Here is a 21,544-nt window from a genome sequence, read left to right on the forward strand (position 1 = left end):
CTTTGTCATAACAGAACACACAGATTTTTTGTAACTCAACTCAGAATTACATAGGTTTTTTAGGAAGTTAAGGTTGAGACACTTTTTTATGAAAAGGACTCTCCTTCTGTATCAGCATCACAGCTGCAACCTGCCTCATCATTTACACCTCCTAATGCCATTATGCCCCTGGAGAGCCTATCATTTGAAAGGGAGGGGTTAGAAGACATCATTACCCTCAGATCTGCCTGGTCTTTTACTACAATACAATAATACATGACCAGAGAGACAATCACTTCACACATTGAAATCAGATACAGCCATCAAAATTAAACCTGCGGACAAAGGGGGAGGGATTGTCATACAGGACAGATAGACATATAAGACATAGATTATGCACCAGCTCAACAATGAAAAGCATTACAAAAAGCTGACTTCAATCCCTTTACCAAATATCAAGCGCATAATCTTGGAGAACACCTCTCATGGCCTCAAACAGGGCTTTCTCACTCAACAAGAATCTGATATTTTAAACAAGAAATCTCCCAGGATCCCTGATCTAGATACTATATATCTGGCCCGCCCACCAGGGAGACCTATATTTTCCAGATGTGAATCCATTCTTGAGCATTTGGGTGAATGTATCAACATCTTCATTAAAGATTATGGCCTTCATTACAAACCTGGCGGTCGGTGATAAAGCAGCGGTAATACCCCCACCAGGCCGGCGGTAACAAAAATGGAATCATGACCACAGCGGAAACCGATCAGACAGACAGCCACTTTAACACAACGACCGTTGGGATGGAATCAATAAGCACCACGGCGGTAACTGCCAACAGCCAGGCGGAAGACAATGTTCCACCCACTATATTATATCCGGCCTATCTGCCACCTTTTCGGGGGCGGTACCGACGATATCAAAAGTCTGGCAGAAACAGATCTCAGAAGTCAATGGACTCACCTGTGGAGACATGGAAAAACCACAACGCCATGGAGCCCAAGGGGCGTGTAGTGATAGGTGTGTAGGTGTGCTGGTGATGGTGGTAGTTGATGAGGTTGTAGTGCATGCAGGTGTGAGTGTAGACGCAACTGGGAGGGAGGTGGAGGAAGAGGGGGATACAGTGGAGGCAGTGGATGTTGGTATGTCTGCATCTGGACAGTGTTTGTGTGAGTGTCTGTGAGATAATGTGTGGTGCGTGTTTTTGCCTGAACCACTCCTGTGTGTTGTCTTGTGTGCATGCTGGTCTGCCTGTGTGCTTGGGATAGGTTAGGGTTGAGGGGGGTTTGGGATTGAGTAGAGGAAGTTGGAGGGGGGGCTAGAAACAGGGACAAGCTGCCATCAGAGAGGAAGCCAGAGCCTGGATTGATCTCTGTTGGGCCACCATGCAGTGTGAATGCCCTCCAAGAATGCATTTGTCTGTTGCATTTGGGCTGCCAGCCCCTGGATGGCATTCACAATGGTTGACTGTCCAACAGAGATGGATATCAGGAGGTCAATAGCCTCCTCACTCAGGGCAGCAAGGCTAACTGGGGCAGGGCCTGAGGTGCATTGGGCGGAGGAGATGCCCTCCCTCCTGGGTGAGCGGGCAGGGAAAACATGTTAAGGGGCTGCTGGGAGGGGGGTGCTGGTAGGGGGGTGGCGGCTGTACCTGTAGTTGGGGTGGGCACAGAGGTGTCCGCCACCACCAGGGAGCTTCCATCAGAGGAGGTATCACTGTCTGAACTGTCCCCTCCAATCTCAGCCGTGGTGCTCCCCTCACCCTCAGTCCCACTGGTGCCCTCACCATCGGTGGATTCCGCCTCCTGGGCCCTGTGGGATGCAGCTCCCTCCGTCGCTGGTGCCTCTGCTCCTCCGCCAGATGATGATAATGCACATAAGGACAGGGTGACAAAACAAAAAGGGGGAAAGAGACAAAGGATACACTTGGTCAATGGTGGCAACAACACCTCCGTTGGTGTACACAACACACACACACAGGGAACAATCCTACACACTAGGCAATGCACTACCAGTCACAATGCTAGTCATCCGCCCATGAACATGGACACACTTATGCCAATTGCAGCATACCTGAGACCCACAGATCCCGGCCCAGTAGTGGATGCCTACTAGCTTGGTTGGAGGATGTTTACATCAGACCCTGCCCAACATGGGACCTACCCTGCAATGTACGGCCTGGCCTAGGGACATCCACAGGACCACATCCCCCACCCAGATACCACCCCACCAGGCGTAAGTAGTAATGAAGGGTACTGTACTCCACCCCCTTGTTGCTGCTGTGATGCCCGTAAAGCACACCATCTAGCTCCGGATAGGCCACCACCAGTATGCGGGCCATCAGGGGGTAAGGGTTGGACAGGCACCACTTCCTTGTGGGGAGGCCATCCCTAGCTGGGCCTCCATCATCTTCCGTGACCAGCGTCTCAGGTCCTCCCACCATTTCCGACAGTTGGTGCTCAGCCTGCCATAGACCCCCCAGGGTCCGCACGTCCTTGGCGATGGCATGCCATATACCCTTTTTCTGATGGGCACTGACCTGCAGAGAAATACACATAGGAAAAGGTTTCAGTCAGATCGCCCTGCCTGTTACACTCATGGCCCACCAGAGCCCTTCACATCTCCTTACGCACAGACATGTCTAAACATACATGCAGCATGCTGCCCAGATCCCTTTCACCACCCCCCTACACGAGGCCTTCACACACACCCCTCCATGCATTCATGCCCCATGCATCGTGCTCACGGTGTACTCACCTGTTGGTCTGGAGGCCCATACAGCATTCGGTAGTGGGGTAGGACCCCATCCACCAGTCTCTCCAAATCTGCCGAGGTGAAGGCAGGGGCCCTTTCCTCAGCCACATGAGCCATGGTAGGTTCCAGGCACAGGTCACAGCAGCATATGCAGTGTAGGTCCTCTCCTGTTGAAGGTCAGGTAGCAAGTGAGTGAACAGATAGAAAATGGCAATCACGTCCGCAGCGGTGCGTACCGTCACCGCCGGCGTACATCACCATTGGTCACTATACCCCATAGGGCCCAATATGAACCAATGAGGAGTTACATGGCGGTTCGCGACCACTTCCCGCACGGCGCACAACATCAGCAGAATTACCTCATTCCCACATGTCCCTCCATACAGGACAGGCGGACCCCATTTCAGGGGGGGAGCAGGCCATGGCACCTAACTGCGTCACAGTACACATATGCACCATTTGGACCTGTCCAACAATATACCTTTACAATCACAACATGCAATGAAGTGTAGTGTTTGGAAATATGAAATACTGACCAGGTGCTCATCCCCATAGATTGCAACCGCTACGGATGAATAGGAGATAGAGACATCCCCCCGTGAACAGAACCCTGGTGGACGGGGCCACAATCACGGAGCTGTGTGCCCAATTGGAGCCTGACCCGATTTCTGCTATCCGTCACCCCACTGGGATACCCCCTCTTATGCAAGTGCTATCTTTCCTGGCAACTGGCTCCTTCCAAGTGACAGTGGGCTTGGCAGCAGGAATGTGACAGCCAATGTTCTCATTAGTGCTGCCCAGAGTGTTGTCTGCCCTTGACACATGCGCAGCTACATCATTTTCCCCCAGGTGGAGGATTTGGCCACAGTGAAAGCTGATTTCTATGCAATGGGACATTTCACCAACATTATTGGGGCAATTGATGGTACATATATTACATTTGTCCTCCCCTCGGAGAAATGAACAGGTGTTCAGAAATCGAAAGAGCTTTCACTCAATGAATGTGCAGATAGTGTGCCTGGCGGACCAGTACATCTCCCATGTCAATGCAAAGTATCCTGGGTCTGTGCATGATGCCTTATGTGATGGCTCAACTCTAAAGGCACAGGGTGTGGCTAATAGGTGAGCCCTGGTTCCCACCCAGTGGATGTTGGTGTATGGGTATGGTGTGGGCCCTAAGGGTTAGTGTGTGTCTAACAGGTGTCCCTCGATATTTGCAGGTGACTCTGGTTACCCCAACCTCTCATGGCTACTGACCCCTGTGAGGAATCCCAGGACAAAGGCAGAGGAACGTTACAATGAGGCTCATGGGCGAACACGAAGAATTATAGAGAAGACATTCGGGTGGTCATTCTGACCCTGGCGGTCTTTGACCGCCAGGGCGGAGGACCGCGGGAGCACCGCCGACAGGCCGGCGGTGCTCCAATGGGGATTCCGACCGTGGCGGTAAAGCCGCGGTCGGACCGGCACCACTGGCGGGGTCCCGCCAGTGTACCGCCGCCCCATTGAATCCTCCGCGGCGGCGCAGCTTGCTGCACCGCCGCGGGGATTCCGACCCCCCCTACCGCCATCCAGATCCCGGCGGTCGGACCGCCGAGATCCGGATGGCGGTAGGGGGGGTCGCGGGGCCCCTGGGGGCCCCTGCAGTGCCCATGCCACTGGCATGGGCATTGCAGGGGCCCCCGTAAGAGGGCCCCTACATGTATTTCACTGTCTGCTGCGCAGACAGTGAAATACGCGACGGGTGCAACTGCACCCGTCGCACAGCTTCCACTCCGCCGGCTCGATTCCGAGCCGGCTTCATCGTGGAAGCCTCTTTCCCGCTGGGCTGGCTGGCGGTCTGAAGGCGACCGCCCGCCAGCCCAGCGGGAAAGTCAGAATTACCGCCGCGGTCTTTCGACCGCGGAACGGTAACCTGACGGCGGGACTTTGGCGGGCGGCCACCGCCGCCCGCCAAGGTCAGAATGAGGGCCTCGGTCTCCTGAAGGCTAGGTTTAGTTGCCTCCATCTCACAGGTGTTTCCCTGTGCTACTCACCCAAGAAGGTTTGCCAGATCATCGTGGCATGCTGTATGTTGCACAACCTTGCCTTATGTCGCCAGGTTCATTTTCTGCAGGAGGATGAGGCTGGAGATGGGCTTGTGGCAGCAGTGTACCCTGTGGACAGTGAAGATGAGGAGGCAGAGGATGAGGATGAGTACAACAGAAGTGCAATAATTCGTCAATACTTCCAATGCCACACAGGTAAGACAGTCTAACTTCACTTTTAATTCACAGTTTTATGTTTGACATTGTCACTGGCAGGCTGATTTTCCCATTTCTATGGCTACTCACTGTACCCTTTGGCATCTCTATTTGCAGATATTTGTGCCCCACTATCGCTCCTGGTGTGTTGACTGCAGCCAAATACAGGTCATTCCTATGTATACATTACTGTACAGCTGTATTGCAGTGTTTCAACCTTGTTAAACGAATACATAGTTAAATCATTTGATATACTCCATACTTGTATTTTTTCAAAGGGTGTTTAATTAAGTACTAATAAGTAGAGGGGGTGTGCAATTGGGTGGGGTGATGTAGGAAAGTTCAGGATTGAGTCCAGTCTATGTGGATCACAGGTGCATTGTTCAATGGGGCATAGTAAGGGGAGCACTGGCAGTTCAAGGTGGACAGGGTGGGACACAAGGGTGACATTCAGGAGAGTCTTATTTCCTGGCGGTGGTCTTTGCAATAGTTGCAATAGTCTCTGGCTTCTGCCTGGATTGCAGGGAACGCTTGTGGGGTGGGTCTCCTTCTGCAGGGGGAGGGGAGCTGGCGGCCTGTTGGTCTTGTGACACAGCCTCCTGTCCACTAGCGGCAGCGGAGTTGGAAGACTGTTCATCGGTTTGGCTAGTGGTTGGGGCCAGTGGTGTGCCACTGCCTCCCTCAGAGTTGGCCATGTCTACCAGCACCCCTGCAATGGAGACCAGGGTGGTGTTGATGTCCTTCAAGTCCTCCCTGATCCCCAGGAACTGTCCCTCCTTAAGCCGCTGGTTCTCCAGCATCTTGTCCACTATCTTGTGCATCGTCTCCTGGGAATGGTCATATGCTCCCAGGATCGTGGCGAGTGACTCCTGGATCGTCGATTCCCTGGGCCTGTCTTCCCCCTGTCGTACAGCAGTCCTCCCAGCTTCCCTATTGTCCTGTGCCTCTGTCCCCTGAACTGTGTGCCCACTGCCACTGACCCCAGGTCCCTGTAGAAGTGGACACACTGCTGATTGATGTGTCCCGGGGACAGAGGTATGGGCCCGCTGGGTGGGTACTGTGCTGGTGTTTCCTAAGGGGGCGGCTCTGTGGTGGTATGGGACTGTGCCTGGGTAACTGACTGTCCAGATATCCCTGATGGGCCAGGTTGGTCATCCAGATCCAGGCATCCAGAGCTGCTGTCATCACTGTGGGCCTCTTCTGGGGGGGGAGGCTGGATGTTGCTGGCACCTCCTCTCCGGTGAGGTTGGCTGGTGGGGATGTAAATGCATTGCTATTGTTTCTGCGTGTGACATCTTGTGCACGGGTGTGTTGCCCTCTATGGTTGTTTTTGCCCTGGCAGCTTTGCCTTGTGTGAGTTGTTATTTGGTGGGCTAGCTATTTCCCTGTAGTGTGCATGCTTTAGTGATAGGTGCCCATGCAGGTCTGTGATGGGTGTCCATGCATTGGTGTTGCATGCAGGGATTGGTATAGGGATGGGTGGGTTGTGATGGTGGGGTGTGTGGGAGGTGGTAGAGTGATGGGAGTAAGGGTAAGGGTGGGGGTATGTGATGGCATGTAGGTAGGGGGGTAAAAGTAGGAAAGAGTTGACTTACCAGAGTCCAGTCCTCCTCCTACTCCTACCAGGCCCTCAGGATGCATGATTGCCAAGACTTGCTCCTCCCATGTTGTTAGTTGTGAGGGAGGAGGTGGGGGTCCATCGCCAGTCCTCTGTACCGCTATTTGGTGTCTTGCTGCCACGGAATGCACCTTCCCCGTAGGTCATTCCACCTCTTCCTAATGTCATCCCTTGTTCTGGGGTGCTGTCCCTCGGCATTGACCCTGTCCATGATTCTCCGTCATAGCTCCTTCTTCCTAGCAATGGATGTCTGCTGCACCTGTGATCCGAATAGCTGTGGCTCTACCCGTATGATTTCCTCCACCATGACCCTTAGCTCCTCTTCTGAGAACCTGGGGTGTCGTTGGGGTGCCATGGGTGTAGTGTGAGTGGTGTGGATGAGGGTGTGTAGGGTGATGTGTTGGGGTGTGTGATGTAAGGTGCGTGGATGGTGTATAGGTGATGGTGGTGTGAGGCTGATACATAGGTGGTGAGGAGTTGGCTTCTTGCGGAGGTGAGGCGTTGGTTCCTGACGGAGGCAGTGGAGGTGAGGTTGCTTTGGCGGTGAGGCATCAGTTCCTTACAATCTGGGAAGGTCGATGAGTCTACCAGGACAAGACGCAATGAGGTAATCTCTTGGGGTCGTGGTCACACCACAGGGCCACAGGTGCCATGGGGGAGCCAGGTATCATAGATGTTGGTGACACAGCACTCTGGACTCATGATGTTGTGGGACTTCAACGGTGCTGCCACAGCATCAGGCCTGTGGTGCCGGTCATCGCACTTCAGCAGGGGCCACAGCTTTTGGTGCAGGCAGCGGCACAGAGTTGGGCAGCAGTTTTGGAGTTGTCTGGAGTGGATGTGCCTGGTGCTTCTTGTTTTCAGGCCAGTTTTTACTCCCAAAGGCCCAGGAACTGGATTGGGCATCACCTGGCGAGTCCAGGTCCTCAGCACGAGAACCCAGAGGCTGTCCCTGATACTTCTTAACAGAAGGCAAGCTCAGTCCAAGTCCTTTGAGAAACTTCACAAGCAGGATACACAGCAAAGTACAGTTTTTGTCCTCTCTAAAGCAGAACCAGCAACTGCAGGCCAAGCCAGAGTGAGTTTACAAACATCCAAATTGTCATCCTGACCCAGATGTGTATTCAAGCAGACAGACAGAGGCACAGATTGATTAGGCAAGAAAATGCCCGCTTTCTAAAAGCGGCATATTCTAGCTTACAATTTAAAAACTGACTTAATCAAAAGATGTATTTTTAAATTATGAGTTCAGAGACCCCAAACTCCATATCTCTATCAGCTCCTGATGGGAAATTACACTTCAAAGATATTTCAAGGCAATCCCCATGTTAATCTATGGGAGAGATGTGCCTTGCAATAGTGAAAAACAAATTTAGCAGTATTTCACTATCAGACTTGTCTGACCATTTAAATACACTACACCCTGCCCATGGGACTACCTTGGGCCGTCCTTAGGTGTGCCTTACATGTACTAAAAGGGGGTAAGAGTTTGGGCCTGGCAAGTGGATAAAACTGCACACACGGACGGTGCAACTGCAGGTCTGATACATGTTTACAGGGCTATTCGCGTGGGTGGCATAGTAAATGGTGCAGGCCCTCTTGTAGCATTTGATTACAGGCCCTGGGCCCACAAGGTGCACTATACTAGGGACTTACAAGGGACTCAAATATGGCAATCATGAATAACCAATCATGATCACAATTTACACATTAAGCATTTGCACTTTAGCACTGATCCGCAGTGGTAAAGGGCCCAGACTTGCAAGACCAGCACACAGTTACAAATACAGGAGGCAGAGGCAAAAAGACAGAGGAAACCACACAAGGATGCCAGGTCTAACAATTACCATCACCAAGAGCAGGTAACGTTTCATACACCTTACAAAGACTGGAATGCAAGTGGATCAATAAGTGTAATTTCAGAAGAAATGGACTGAACACTATGGAAAAATGGTGGAAATTCATTGTTTTTATGAACTGATTCAACTGTGATTTCCACTTTTTCATGTTAATTTCTTTAGATTTAACATGTCTGTGTGCGCAGTGTTGTCAAACGGGGCAATTACTCTTCCTTGGACTTATGAAATGTTGCCCTGCTGCACTAAAAACTTTGTTGTATCCAATGCTGACCTTCATTGCATGAACATTATTTGCTGTCAGATACATGTGTTCTATTGCCATTTTTGTATGTCTTTTAAAACCTCCTGCAATAATAGTTTTATTAGAAAATATTTTATGTGTCTTTGTTCATACTGTAAGCATTAGCTTTGCCCTCTTCCTGTCTCTTAATATGCCACACAACATGGGCTAGGTATATTATTTTCAGTCTAATTTGTTTAATCATTTGGTTTACAATTGTTTTGATTCTAGCAGACTTGTTTTATTTAGTTGGTTATCTCATTGATTGTTCTTTCGAACAGGCTTTTAAATTATAGGAGGCCACCTAACACAACCTCACTTGGGTGCCTATAACCATGCCACAGTTCTGCAGCACCGGCAGGTAATGCCACTCACCTTATTAGGAAAATGAGCAAATTAGCTCCTTTTTCTCTGTCTGGCATCTTTCTGATCAGGAGTGTTGGAAAGTGATTATTGATAAGGGCAGGTAAGTACCTTCACTAGCAATAGGCCACTAACCCCCACTAAATACAGTCAGGTCTCAAAAAATTAATCCCCAGTTAAACATGGGTTGCTTGGCAATGAGCAACAAGGCTTAATGTAGGAGACAAGTGTGTAAAGCATTTAAAAATCACAAAACAGTAAATCAGTAAAATACAAAACACAAAAGAAATCCAACAACAATTTATAAAAACATATTATATTTTCATCTTTAAAATGACACCAAAATGATTGAAATCGGATAAGGGAAACCAGAGATATGAATTTTTAAAGATTTAGGCCCATATTTATACTTTTTTTGCCCCACATTTGTGTCATTTTTTTACGCAAAAGCGGCGCAAACTTGCAAAATACAATTGTACTTTGTAAGTTTGCGCCGGTTTTGCGTTAAAAAACTGTGGAAATGCGGCGCTTAAATAGTATAAATATGGCCTTACTGTTTTCTAGCCCATAGAAGCAACTAGCTCAAAGAGTTAAAAAAGGTCACACTGGACAGGGACAAAGTCCAGAGTTCAGGCCACCCACAAGGTAACACTGATACACTCACTTTCAGAGGTGTTGATTCAGGAATGTTGACCAAGGCACCAGCCAAGTGTTCAGAGGCTCTGGTTTGCCTCTTGGTGTATGGGACTACAACTCCTACAATGCACCTATTCAACCTATGGAGTTACTCCAAACATCTCCAAACTTCTGGAACTTCTTCAAGAGGTGCTTTTTGGGTCCTTGAAGTGTCCACAACTTGATCCCAAGGTTCCCGAATCTCCTTGGGAGTTGAGACTATAATTCCCAGAATGCACCTGGTCAGAATCCCCAACTGGCCACTGGACGCTAGTCAGCTGGGCTCTTCCTGCAGGACTTGATGCACGGACCTCTGGGCAGCTTCTTTGCACCTTTAGCTTACAGAGAGTCCACTCCTGGAGTTGCAGAAGCAAGGCAAAATCCTTTCCTTGTTGAGGCCCAGTTTGCAGCTAGTGCAGTCTTTGTGAGTGCTGTGTCCAGCTGCAATCCAGGGGTTCAGCAGGGCATTCCTTCTTCTACAGTATCTTCTTCCAGCAGGGATCTTAAATGTGGGTGCAGCTCTGCCCAATTTATCCTTGCTCCTGTGGTGAAAAGTAAGGGGGGCAACTGTCCATTCACATGCAGGCCACAATCCCATTGGATGACCACTTCCTGGGAAGTGTGACAAAAATCAATAACAGGGAGCAACATTCCTTAAAATTACAAAACGGCAGAAACTGAATTTTGGAGGTTCGGTCTGGCTGGGCCCACCCACTGGTGTCGCAAAAACTCCTAAACACACTCCTCTCTAGCCCTCTCCTAATCTGATCAAGAGGGCACCAGGTTGTCTGGGTTTGCAGGAATAGAGGGAGGTCCTGAGCTGCTCCATATGTCCTTCCCTCCTTTTAAGTCCAGTTTGGCAGCTCTCCCCCATTCTGTATCACCATCTGCTGAGGTTGATCTCCTCCCCCAGTCACTCCCTTTGTGCTCTGCCCACCCCACTTCACACCTCATCCAGGCCAGGCTGGCCAATCAGATAAGGGCACCACAGAGCTGAAACTGGTAAATTTTAGGAAGAGTTTTAAAACTCTTTCCCTAAAATAGTTATATTAAATCCAAAAATGGCAAATTGTGGGATTTATTATAACAATTAATTTGAGACCAAACTTGCCATGTCGCGCTCCTTTGAAAATAAAGTCTCCCCATTTTGGCTTATGGAGTCTATTCACTAAAATTAGGGTAAAAAGAATTTGGCTATTTTTCCTCACCAGGGCTTATACAACATATTTCATAAGGTCCCTGCTTATAGTTACACTGCACCCAACCCTGGGGGCACCTAGGTCACGCCTTAGGGGTAACTTAGATGTAAAAATGTTGTTTAAGACTTTGGAAGTACTTTTATTTAAGTCCAAAGTCAAATTTGCATGTAACTTTAATTTAAAAGCAGCCAGCAAGGCAGGCATGCTTTATAAATGGCCATGGTCACCTTAGTAACCTATGGGTGCACTGCATATGCTGGGGTCCTTAAACCTATATGCCCTACCATATACTAGAGACTTATAGGTAGGTTGACATAGCCAATTATAATTAGCCTAATTTGCATACTCATTTAACACAGAGCATAGGCCCTAGGTCTTGTTAGCAGTACCCAGGGCACCATCAGTCGGGAGAACATCAGCAAAAAGTGAAAAATGGGGGCTAAAAGTTAGGGGGCCTCTGCAATCAGCCCCCTTTTCTCACAGGGAACCGGCCATTTGTTGCTGATACTCAACAGGTAAATGACACTACTTCCACGCTGTTATATTATTGGACCCCAGAATACCACAGCCACTTTGTGAGTATCTCTCCTATCTTTAATATTCTCATTTGTGTGTTTTTCATACACCAGGGTAAGCAACTCTTTTTGTTAGTAGCGTCATACACCTAGTGTTGTTGCCCCTTTACTTCAGTACTGCCCTCTCCCCAAAGGTTACCTCCTGGAACCCCGTAAGGGGCTGGCTTCATAAGATTAATACTACATGGTTTGTAAAAACAAAGGAAGGGGGGAAAGGGTTATAGGGATGGGCACTCACAGATAATCACCAAAATTATTTTACAATCATATATTAGTGTACACGGTGCTCCCGGCAGGAGGGTCCTCACAACTCCTCCAACGTTTTTCAAGGAAAAACAAACAAACCAAAATACAAAGAGGGGCCAGGGCACTCGTCAAATAGTATATACTCTAGAATCCATGTTAGGATAAAGTGAAGTCCATTTTCAGTTGTTCGCTTCATAGTACATCATGTAGTCGGTAGACTCAGTATTTTAAATCCATTTCTGGTTTATTCTTGAACATGTTTTCATATTAGGTCGTGGTCAACAAACAACAGCCAACACGTGTTTCGTCTTATGAGAGGATAATCTCATTGACTTCCTCAGGGCTGTGAAAGATACAATTATGACTAATTTACATACATGTACTTAACGTTGATCAAAGTATCAACATTTATGAGAAACGTATTATCTAAAATCCATCACCAACACCCAGTGACGTTAAGATAAACATCATTGTGTGAAATGACAAGTATGGTGAGTTCAAAACCTTGTATTAATTGGCAGTGCGAGGAGCCACTAAAAGGATACAGATTAACCTCATGAGTGAAAAATCAATTAATGAGCCAGAGTGTTGTGTGTATATGGTTGATCATGACAAACGTATATGTAAATTGAAGAGAGGGAAGAAACCCATACTCTATTGGGTTACGGAGTCCCAAAGCTTGTGCTCTCAAAAGCCTGCATAAAAAATAGAAGAAAAATTATACACCTCTAGTGAATCAGAGATGAACCTACGCCTATAGAATCATACCTGAATCTATGATCCTCAAACTGTTAACAATAAGCGATGTAGAAGAATTCAGTAGGATACTTTTAAAAGTAAGGTTACTTCTGACGAAATTCTGAAAAATAATTACTGAATTAGTGATCGTGAAGGGCGCCAAAATGGCCTAAGTCTGCTAAATGGCAAGATATAGATATTGTAACCTACCAATAAATTGAGGCTGGATATCAATAAGAGGTATTCAGTATTGCAATTTCCCAACTGGCGTATATAAAGGAGGCATGTGTGTTTACACGTCCTAATCGCTGATCTATAGTGAAAATGAAGGTAAGAATAGAAGGTATAAAATCCCTAAGGATGAAGTATATGTAGTATATTGACCTCCCTAAGGCTAAAAAAGTGCCACAGTCGATCCCACTTACCGAAATGTGAAAAGACACGGAGTATTGTGTCAGGCGTCTCAATCTGCGGTCTGCATGTGCGCAAGCCAGCGTGTTCAGACGTCCGTCTTTAAAGGGACTGAAAGTTGAAATAGAAAGGGGACTGGCTCTACTACAACTACGAGCACCATCTTAAAGAGGAGTATCACGACCACTATGATGATTGGTGATCCAATCTAAGCACGAAAACTGACTCAATGTCCAAAATATTCATGGATGTATTTAAAGAAAGGGAGAGAAGAGTAAATGTTGATAGTCATTATGTCTGATTTAGATACAAAAGAGAAAAGGGACACTGGTTTTCTAATAGATAACAAGGGAACAAAATATTTGTGAATGATGAGCTCAGTAATAAAAAAGTCATGAGTAACATGATCTAGATTACGAAATAGATCCTGAACAGGTGAAAATAGATTATAGCCATATTAAATATGACAGACCCTCAACAAAAAGGCCCTGTCTTATGTGTATGACATTATCAGCTGTGAAACGTATCAACACCATACATATAATTGTTTTTAAATACAAGATAATCTACATCATGTAATAAAAGGAAACTAAACAGGAGTCAAATTGTTTGTCATGATATCACAGATATTTCAGATATGTACAGTTTGATGTAGCAAGCATGTGTGCTCATTAAACACCCTTCAATAGCTTCTCGAAACACAGTGATTCTCCTATCTAACGCTATTGAAGTCAGAGATCATTTGGCCTGTGTAGTACTGTTACCACACAGGGATCCTGGCTCACATGTTCAAAACCAAAAAACTCAAAACTCTTAGTTTGACCTTGTGTGGGGCACTGTTTCATGTGTGTTACTATGGGGTAATGATTGTCATCTTGTCTCAGAGCCCAATAATGTTCACTTATTCTTATTCTCAATGATCTGATTGTGCTGCCCACATAGTACAATCCGCATTTGCAAACAATCATATATATAACATAGTTACAATTACAAGTAATGTTAGACATGATACGGAATTGGTCCCCAGCTTGGTTATTGATTGTAGAAATCCCGGATTTGGCCCACTTGCACATTCCACAGCGGCCACATTTGTGGAATCCTTTATTACGGCTAGTAAGCCAATCTTCATTTAATCGTCTACTTGGATAGCTGGGACATAATGGCGGTCATTACAACATTGGCGGTAAAAGCCACGTACCGCCGTGCAGAAGACTGCCAACACACCGCCGCGGCCTCGGAAAACCGCCACAGCCTTTATGACCCACAGCACGGAATCCGCCAAAATTCAGACACCCACACAAGTCCACCACACCAAAGGTCAGTGATAAACTGGCGATAACAAAACCTCCCCCGTCACGCCAACAGAAATATGGCCACACTATCACGACACACGAATCCACGCGGTGGTCTTTCAACCGCGGTATTCCATTGGCCGTACACACCGCTGCGCTCAAAATACACACACATATACAAAACACAGCCACATTGGACAATTTGAAATACACACACCTGATACACATACACACACCACTCCCACACACCCAATACTATATAAAACACACACCCACATCACCCACAAACCCTTATGACAACAAATCACGAACGAAGGCCAGAGAGAGACACCACCATCAACAATACAACCATCCACAGGCACACAACACCCTCACCCACATGACTTCCACGTACCGCACACTACACACCACTACATATCAGCACACTTATCACCCCACACACTGCCCCACACATCACTTACACCACCCCATGGCATGGCAACAACACCCCAGGTTCTCGGAGGAGGAGCTCAGGGTCATGGTGGAGGAATTTGTCCGGGTAGAGCCACAGCTATTCGGATCACAGGTGCAGCACACCTCAATTGCAAGGAAGATGGAGCTATGGCGAAGAATAGTGGACAGGGTCAACGCAGTGGGACAGCACCCAAGAAATCGGGAGGACATCAGGAAGAAGTGGAACAACCTACGGGGGAAGGTGCGTTCCGTGGTCTCAAGACACCACCTGGCGGTTCAGCGGACTGGCAGCGGACCCCCACCTCCTCCCCCACAGCTAACAACATGGGAGGAGCAGGTCTTGGCGGTTCTGCATCCTGAGGGCCTCGCAGGAGTAGGTGGAGGAATGGACTCTGGTAAGTCAAATCTTAACTATTACATCCTCCACCCTACCTGCATGCCAGCACATACCCCCACCCTCACCCTCACCCCATCACTCTAACTCCTCACAAATGTCCCAACATCACAAACCACACATCCTAACCCCAAGCCCTGCATACAACAACAAAGCATGGATACCCATCACTAAAGCATGCCCACTGCACATACCCATACTCCCCCATAAACCATCATCACACAAGGTCCCACACAGGAATGCAAGCACTGGGGTACACGATCACCCACCCATTGCACACCATGACACACACAGATGTAATAAACATCCTTTTATACCCCTGCAGGACCCCTACCCAACATCACCAGACAGGAGGGTCCACACATGTCCACACCACCAACAGAAGAGGCCCACAGTGATGACCGTACCTCTGTCCAACTGGATCTATATGACCAGCCCGGCCCATCGGGGACCTCGGGACAGTCGGTTCCCCACACCCAGTCACAGGCCACCACAGAGCTTCCCCCCTCTGGAAACACCAGCACAGAACCCACCCAGCGGGCCCATACCTCCGTCCCCAGGACACGTCAATCAGCAGTGTGTCCACCACTACAGGGAACCCAGGCTAACCCACCACCACAACAACAGGGACCTGGGGGCAGTGGTAGTTGGCACACGGAGCTCCAGGAACACAGGGGAACTGGGAGGGCTGCTGTGCGACAGGGGGCGGACAGGCCCAGGGAACCCTCTCCCCACGAGGCCCTCTCTAACATCATGGGAGCCTACCACCACTCCCAGGAGACGATGGCAACGGTACTGGCCAAGTTTCAAGAGACCCAGCGCCTGCAGGAGGAACAGTTTATGGGCTTCAGGACTCAGAACCATCAATTCCTCCCTGGGCACCATCGTAGGGGTGCTGAAGGAAGTACTCAACACCAGGAGGGACACTGGCACTACAAGGGGCCCCTGACACTAGCATGGATGATGAACTGCCCACCACCTCCGCTAGTGGAAAGGAGGCACCGCCACAGGACCACCACACCAGCACCCCACCCCCTGCACAGGGAGAACCACCTCACAAACGGTCCCTGAGATCCAGGAACAAGACAGAGAACGATGCCAAGACCCCCGCCAAGAAATGAGACCACCCTGATTGTCATCCTACTGTCCGACTTTGTCATTCTGTCCATCCTTAAACTGCCCCAGCTCCACTTCCTATGCCCATTTGGGCAATGCATCTGTGAGACTAATAGACTGAACTCTGCCATGGACATTCCTCCGCTATCACCCCTCACCATTTTGCTACCCCCTCCAATTTTGAGCACTAAAATAAACACCCTTAAAGCACAAAACAATCTGGAGTCAGTCTGTGATTTCGGAATACTGTATTAGCAATAACTGTGGCAAAAAGCTCTTTCATTTGTAATGTCAACATACCTATGTCACACAGCTCTAGTCCATGAGGAATCAAAGCAGATGTCACACTGTGGGACCCAGATCTGTGAAATCGTAAGGGAAAGTGACAACTCAGTGACCATACACTGGGTGAAAACGACAGACAGTAGAGAGGCAGTTCTGTTTAAGTACATGCAGTAGGCAGGTTTGTATTCCTAACTGTGTTTCACTGGAAATATTGCTGGACCACTGAGTCCCTGTTGTCCATGTCTTCTTCCTCTGCTTCCTAGTCTCAGTGTCTCCACAGCTGCAACAACACCGCCATCTGGACCATCCTCCTGCAGAAAAGGCACCTGTTGTCACAAAGCCAAGTTGTGAAGCATACAACAGGCCACGATGATCTGGCACACCTTCTTTGGTGAGTAGAATAGGGATCCACCTGTCATATGGAGGCACCTGAACCTGGCCTTCAGGAGGCCGAAGGTCCGCTCGATCACCCTCCTTGTTCGCCCATGGGCCTCATTGTAGCGTTCCTTTGCCCTTGTTCTGGGATTCCTCACTGGGGTCAGTAGCCATGACAGGTTGGGGTAACCAGAGTCACCTGCAAATGGCGAGGGACAACTGTTAGACACACACTAACCTGGAGGGATATCCCCAGACCCAGACAACCATTCCCACTGACTAGCTTCCAGGTGCTCACCTAATAGCCACACACGGTGCCTCTGGAGTTGACCCATCACATAAGGGATGCTGCTACTCCGCAGGATGTAGGCGTCATGCACTGAGCCAGGGAACATGGCATTCACATGGGAGATATACTGGTCTTCCAAACATACCATCTGTACATTCATGGAATGATAACTCTTCCGGTTTCTGTACACCTGTTCACTCCTGTGGGGGGGTACCAAAGCCACATATTTCCAATCAATGTCACCTATGATGTTGGGGATATGTCCCAGGGCATAGAAATCACCTTTCACTGTAGGCAAATCCTCCACCTGCGGGAAAACGATGTAGCTCTGCATGTGTTTCAGCAGGGCAGACAACACTCTGGACAACAAGTTGGAAAACATAGGCTGGGACATCCCTGATGCGATGGCCACTGTAGTTGGAAATGACCCACTTGCAAGGAAATGGAGCACTGACAGCACCTGCACTTGAGGGGGGATTCCTGTGGGATGGCGGATAGCTGACATCAGGTATGGCTCCAACTGGGTACACAGTTCCTGGATTGTGGCACGGTCAAGACTGTATGTGATTATCACATATCTTTCCTCCATTGTCGACAGGTCCACAAACGGTAGGTACACCGGAGGATATCGCCATCTCCTCACATGTCCCAGTGGACGGTGCCTATGAAAAACAACAGCGAGCACAGAGTCAAACAACTCAGAGGTACGTACCCACAGCTTACACAGAACACCATTCACAATCTAAAAAGTGGCCTGTATGTGTGTTGAGTCTAGGCCCAGGTATGTGTGACGCAGTTGAAAATGAAGCCATGTGGGCCCCTGAAATGGCGGCTGCCTGACCTGTAAAGTGGGACAATGGGATGTGAGGTAACTGCGCTGGCGTTGTACACCGTTGCGGTAGGCGGTTGAAGACCGCAGCGCAATGCTGCATTGGTTAACATTGGACCCTATGGGTCCCAGGAGCCAATGACTATGTACGCCGGCGGTGACGGTACGCACCGCTGCTGACGTGACCGCCATTTTCTATCTGTTAAATCACTCGATACCTGATCTTCGACAGGAGAGGACCTACACTGCAAGTGCTGCTGTGACCTCAGTCTGGAAGAGCCAATGGCTCGAGTGTCTGGGGAAAGGGCCCCTGCCTTCACATCGGAGGAGTTGAAGAAACTTGTGGATGGGGTCCTCCCCAGTACACGCTACTCTACGGTCCTCCAGACAAACAGGTAAGTACACTGGGAGCATGCTGTATGGGCTATGCCTGTGTGGAGAGGGGTGGATGTAAGAAGGAAGGGGGGAGAGTGCGGCGTGCATGAAACGACGGTGAGTGCATGTGCCACATGGCAAGGGTAGGGATGGGGGCCAATCACTGTGACGGTACAGTTGGTAATAACTTTCTCTTCCCCCTGTACAATTCATGTAGGTCAGGGCCCACCAGAAAAAATATATTTGGCGTGCCATCGCCAAGGACGTCCAGACCCTGGGGGTCTACCACAGATGGAGCACCCACTGCCAAAAAAGATGGGAGGACATTCGCTGCTGGAGCAAGAAGACGGGGGAGGCTCAGCTAGGGGTTGGCCTTCCAACGTGGGAGGGGTGCCCGTCGCACCATGACCCCCCTGATGTTCAGGATCCTGGCGGTGGCGTACCTGGAGTTGGATGGCCCCTTGAGGGCATCACAGCAGACACAAGGGGGTGAGTATACTCTCATTCTGCTGATTTTCCGCGCAGTGAAGGTGTCTGGGTGGGGGAGGTGGGCTGTGGGTTTCCCTAGCCCAGGGCGAGTTCCGTAGGCAAGGTCCCTCCATAAGGCAGGCCATGTGTCACCCCACCACACCTCTGTAGAGTGCCAAGTACACCTAGTCATGCCCCTGTGTCATCCATGTGTGCAGATGTCGTCCATAGCCTAGTAGGCCATTTCCCAGGAATTGAACAGTGGAGCCCAAGAGCGCGGCGTAGTGCAGGGGGCTTCTGTGTCTGTCGTGTCCACCAACGGTAGCGGTAATACATGCACGTAACATGTCTTTCTTCTGTCGTCCCACCCCTTTTTGTGGTCTCCCTATTCTTGTGTGCATTAGCATCATCAGGCGGAGGAGCAGTGGCACCGGAGCACGAGGGGGCTGCATCCCACCTGACCATGGAGGGCCACACTATGGAATCCGACTTCACCAGTGGGAGGGAGGGCGAGGGGAGCTCCACGACGGGGACAGGAGCTGAGACCAGTGACACAGACTCACCCTTGTGGTCGCGGCAACATCGGTGCTCCCCCATCTACAGGTAGAGCTGCCACCCCCCCTTCCAGCACCGTCCTCCCAGCAGCCCCTCAGCCTTTCCCCCGTGCCCACTCACCCGGGAGGGTGGGCATCACCTTCACCCAAGGCACCTCAGGCCCTGCCCCAGTCACCCCTGCTGCCCTCAGTGAGGAGGCCATTGACCTCCTCAGGTCCCTCACTGTTGGGCAGTCTACCATTTTGAATGCCATCCAGGGTGTAGAAAGGCAGTTGCAACAAACAAATGCATTCATTCTGGTCAGGCGGCCCTTCAGCGAGCTTTTCAGACTCTGGCCTGAGCACTGATGGCAGCCATTGTCCCTGTGTCTAGCCTCCCCCTCCAACTTCCTCCACCCAGACCCAATCCCCTGTACCCCAGCCTATCACAGGCACACCTACAGACCAGCATGCACACACGTCAACACACAAGGGAAGCTCAGGGAAACATAAGCACCACACATCCCACAGGCACTCACGCAAGCATCACACACATGCAGACACACCAACATCCACTGCCTCCACTGTGTCCCCCTCCTTCTCGTCTCCCTCCTCCCTCCCAGTCTCGTCTACACTCACACCTGCATGCACTACCTCTACAGCCACTACTACCATCACCAGCACACCCACCACCACACCCCGCTCACGTGCAGTCACCACCCCACTACCATTCACACATCCCCTGTGTCCTCTCCCAGTGTGTCTGTGACGCTCCCTCCCAAGATACACAAACGCAGGCACACACCCAACCAACAGCCAACCACCTCACGACAACCTCCAGCCCATTCACCTTCACCCAAAGTCAGCAAACGAACACATCCTACAACCACAACCTCTTCCTCCACTCTCAAACATCCTCCAGCTACCCATCTCAGTGTCTCCCAAAAACTTTTCCTGTGCAACCTTGACCTCTTTCCCACACCTCCCCCACCCAGTCCGTATCCTAGGTCCCGAACCAGCACCTCAGCCACAACATCTCCGGGACCAGTGGTGCCTGTAGTCACTGGAATCTGGAGTGCACCGGCCACCAGTGTGGCACGGAGCCACAGCACAGACATTCCCCCACCTGTGAAGCATCAGAAGTTGGCCAGTGCCCGGCCGAAGAGGGGGAAGACTCCAGCTACCAAAGAGGCTCCCAGGAGTACAGGTGGGAGTGTGGAGTCAGCTGTGAAACCTTCCAAGGTGGGGAAGGGGCACAAGAAACTCAGCAAGTCTGGGAAGAGCAGCACGGCGGAGAAGACCGCCATCATCCCCGCTGCCCAGGAGGCCACTGCCACCAGTCCAGCTGCCCAGGTGGCCACCGCCACCAGCCCTGCTGCCCAGGAGGCCACCATCCCAGCTGCCCAGGAGGCCACCGCAACCAGCCCTGCTGCCCAGGAGGCCACCAGCCCAGCTGCCCAGGAGGCCACCGCCAGCACAAGCCCAGCTGCCCAGGAGGCAACCGACACCAGCCCTGCTGCCCAGGAGGCCACCGCCACCAGCCCTAATGCCCAGGAGGCCACCGCGAGCACCAGCCCAGCTGCCCAGGAGGCCACCGCCACCAGCCCTGCTGCCCAGGAGGCCACCGCCAGGACCAGCTCAGCTGCCCAAGAGGCCAGCACCAGCCCAGCTGCCCAGGAGGCCACCGCCACCAGCCCTGCTGCCCAGGAGGCCACCACCTGCACCAGCCCAGCTGCCCAGGAGGCCACCGCCACCAGCCCTGCTGCCCAGGAGGCCACTGCCAGCACCAGCCCCGCTGGGACAGAGAGGACCGCCAGCACAAGCCCCGCTGGGACAAAGAGGACCACCAGCACAAGCCCCGCTGGTCCATGAAGGACCGCCAGCAAAAGCCCCGCTGGGACAGAGAGGACTGCCAGCACAAGCCCCGCTGGGACAGAGCGGACCGCCAGCACAAGATCCGCTGGGCCATGAAGGACCACCAGCAAAAGCCCCGCTGGGCCATGAAGGACCGCCAGCAGCTGAGTCACTGCAAAGGAGACCGGCGCTCCAAGCACCACTGAACATGGCATCGCCGTCTCAATCACCGCTGAACATGGTACCGCCGTCTCAAGCAGCGCTGAACAGGGCACCGCCGTCTCAAGCAACGCTGGCCCATGAGCGCCAAGGGCACTGACGCTACTGAGTCCGTCACAGA

The 21,544-nt window shown here is 50.6% G+C and overlaps 1 protein-coding gene across 1 annotated transcript in view; it reads right to left on the reverse strand.

Annotated features, from left to right (window-relative positions):
* Positions 1–21,544, reverse strand: part of LOC138301918 (lectin-like) — a 314,703-nt gene that overhangs the window by 285,679 nt on the left and 7,480 nt on the right. The window lies entirely within an intron of this gene.

This window comes from Pleurodeles waltl, chromosome 6 (assembly GCF_031143425.1).
Source record: "Pleurodeles waltl isolate 20211129_DDA chromosome 6, aPleWal1.hap1.20221129, whole genome shotgun sequence".
NCBI lineage: Eukaryota > Metazoa > Chordata > Amphibia > Caudata > Salamandridae > Pleurodeles > Pleurodeles waltl.